Genomic DNA, 3,388 nt, shown 5'->3' with positions numbered 1-3,388 from the left:
CACGGAAAAAAAAAAAAAAAAAAAAAAAAAAAAAAAAAAAAAGGGCACATATAATGTATCATAGAAAGAAAAAAAAAACAAGGAGAGGAGGAAGGAGGAAGGATGGACTCTAAACAAGCAGCTGAAATCAAATAAAAGACTTTTGCTGACTATCCAAGTTTAATCTTAAGTGGGCAGAAGGCAAAGAGAATTTTGCCTCCTCTTTGGAATGTGTTTCTCTACTGGTCTGAAAGTCTACATATGCTGACCTTTAAAATACAGTATAAGGTCTGTCTGTTCTCCCTTCTGCTAGTGGGCTGATAGACTGAACATGGGTGGACAATAACTCTGTGGCTCTGATGTTGGCTGTGCTCAATATTCTATTGTATTTCTTATACAAGCACTCGGAGATTTTTGCAATAGAAGCACTTTTAATCATTCAAAAATAAGCAAGGCATAATGAGATAAAAGAGCTGCTTTCACTTACAATTTCTTGGAAGGAATTTAGTTTATAAGTAAATTCTGAGTAATCAAAGGTGGAAAATGCAATGTGCGATAGGAGAAAGATTTTGGTGGTGAATATACAATCAAACATGTATAAACTGAAAGGGACTGTGGCAGAGGTGGCAATCCTGTTTCTTCTTGTTAGGTACTCAGAAAGTCCCTCCCTTAGAGTTAGAAATTGAGAGCACGTGACTGGAATGTAGTCAATGCAATGTGAACTGAAGTTGAGATCCTCCTTGTTGATGCTCTTTGCTGTCAACCAACTAAATACAAACAATCCAGTGGAAGATTCTAAGACACCAGATGGAAGGAGCTGAAATGACTCAATCACATGAAGGCTACAGGCCAAACACTCAGACTATGATGTGAGCAAGAAATAAACCTTTATTGTGTTAAGCTACTTCAATGCTAGCTATGTTAAAGCTGATATCATTAACTGCCCCAATATAGAGATCTTAGATACCTAACATCCTCATTTTACAAATAAGGAGACTAGTGAATGAAGAGCTTTCCAGAAATTATACTAGTTGATAGAAGAATTAGGTCTCCTGACTTTCTATTCAGGGACTCTTAGACAGTAAAAGATTTCCATGCTACATTTAGAAGTAAAAATTATTATACCAACATTTGTTACAAAACTACAAAAAGATAGTTTCTCTATAAAATTCTACCTTTAATTTCTACAAAAATGCTGTGAAATCTCCAAGATATCTATCCCAAATACTATGATTCATACTATCTCTCACATTCTGACTTGTATCAGTAAAATATGGATAAAATTATTAAAAACTTTGTATACCATGATAGACTAATAAATTCCATAAATCTTTATATAGTTTGTTACTCTATTATCTTCCTTATTTTCTAAGAGTATTTTTAAAGCATTAAGTTACATAAGTATATCATGTGAAAATGGTGTTTATGATCATTTCTTTGAAGAGTACCATGGGCATTAGGCCCACAGTCAAATATATAGCTTCTGATTGTGCCTTTCTTTCTATTGAAGGGAAACAAAAAACAAGCTTTTAACAATAACACAAGTCAGACTTAAAATAATACAGCATTGGCAGATCATCTGGTCTCTCTTTACCTTTGCCATAAGCTGTATCTAATACCTTGGACAAGTCAACTCACTTTTTTATAAAAAGAGGAGTCATACATGAAGTTCATTTTCAGTCTACTACTTGATGATTTGACTCTGTTCAGGTCAAAAAAAGTTATTGAGTGTCTATTAGACAAAACCATATAAAAATGTTAATATTTCACCATTTTTTACCTACAAAAACTGCAATTTCATATGTCTTACCCTAATACTAAATGCCAAGCATTGTGTTCAAAGAAGAACCAATTTTTATTAGGTATGCATACATAACACATACATCTTTTTTAAAAGAAAAAATAGTACATTGACTTAGAGGTTCTTGAATTGTCATTAGAGCTAAAAAGCAAAGTTTATCTATATATTGTTCATATATATGCTCCTCCCAAGTACTTATAGCTATGTGTGACTTAAAAAGAGACTAGGCCAACCAATAAAAATAAATACAAAGAAACCACACAATTTCAGTTAATGAATATATAGAATCAGAATATATAGAATCCATTGGCCAAATGTTTTGGTTAAAATTGTTGCAATTACTATGTAAACATAAATCCAGCTTGTCTATTACCCCATCAGTTTAGACTTCCATTTAATTAAGGTTTTAAGATTAAGTTTGCCTTGTCAGGCTCACAAAGGCTTAAATTACTTGTAAATAGTTAGACTTCCCCACAAGAGACTTCATCATGAATATTCATATTATGTCCCACTTAACTGTTCATATTACATCCCTCTTTAAAAAATTTGGTAATCTATACAAGGCAGGAATTTATACTGACCTTTAGGACAGAGGTATGATTCTTACCAAAATCACTTTATTCCAAAGACAACACCATGAACCAAATGAACATATTTTTACAAAAATGCTATAGCTGATCTATGTATGTCAAGCAAATCATTAAGTTGTATTCTTAGAGTAAATAAAAATTTCATTTTCCTAGGCCGGCCCGTGGCTCACTCGGTAGAGTGCGGTGATGATAACACCAAGGCCACGGGTTCGGATCCTATATAGGGATGGCCGGTTTGCTCACTGGCTGAGTGTGGTGCTGACAACACCAAGCCAAGGGTTAAGATACCCTTACCGCGTCATCTTTAAAAAAAAAATTTTTTTTTCATTTTCCTTGTCTTTAAGATTTTTCTAGAAGAATCTTAATCTTCCTATAAAAACAACCTGCCTGATGAAAAGCAGTCTGAAGTCAAAGGAGGAGGTAACAATCTTCTCTTATCTCTGTAGACTGAATTCCAGAACACAGTTTTTCAGTTTTCAGTTTTGCCGTTAGAGTAATTAGTATAAGTAATCCTGCGATCTTATGCAGTAGATTTTATTATTTTTTTATTTTTATTTTTTTATTTTTATTTTTTTGTCTTTTTGTCTTTTTTCCGTGTCCGGCAACGGATCGCAACCCTCAGTGTTGCCCCCGTACCGGACCGGGGACCGGCAACGGGATTGCAAGCCTCGGTGTTGCTCCCGCGCCTCGCTCAGCCAGTGAGCGGGAGCCGGTCTTATGCAGTAGATTTTAAGCAATGAACACCAAATACATCATTAACTCCCATACACAACTACCACCAATCAGCCCAAACTAAAACCAAGGAAACAAATCAAACTATAAAAAAGTTCTCCATAACTAAGAAGATACTGTTCATTGTCAGCCTTACTATTTCCACTCATTACTAAGATTATCCCCTCAAAACCCCATCAATATACCTATCAATACAGCTTTCATCACATTAGAATCAATCTACCATTTTCTTGAAGAAACAGAAATATAATGCATCACCCATTAATATGTGCACATCTGCCAGATA

Source organism: Galeopterus variegatus, unplaced genomic scaffold, assembly GCF_000696425.1.
Source record: "Galeopterus variegatus unplaced genomic scaffold, G_variegatus-3.0.2 Scaffold2134, whole genome shotgun sequence".
Classification (NCBI taxonomy): Eukaryota; Metazoa; Chordata; class Mammalia; order Dermoptera; family Cynocephalidae; genus Galeopterus; species Galeopterus variegatus.
This window is presented reverse-complemented; position numbering follows the sequence as displayed.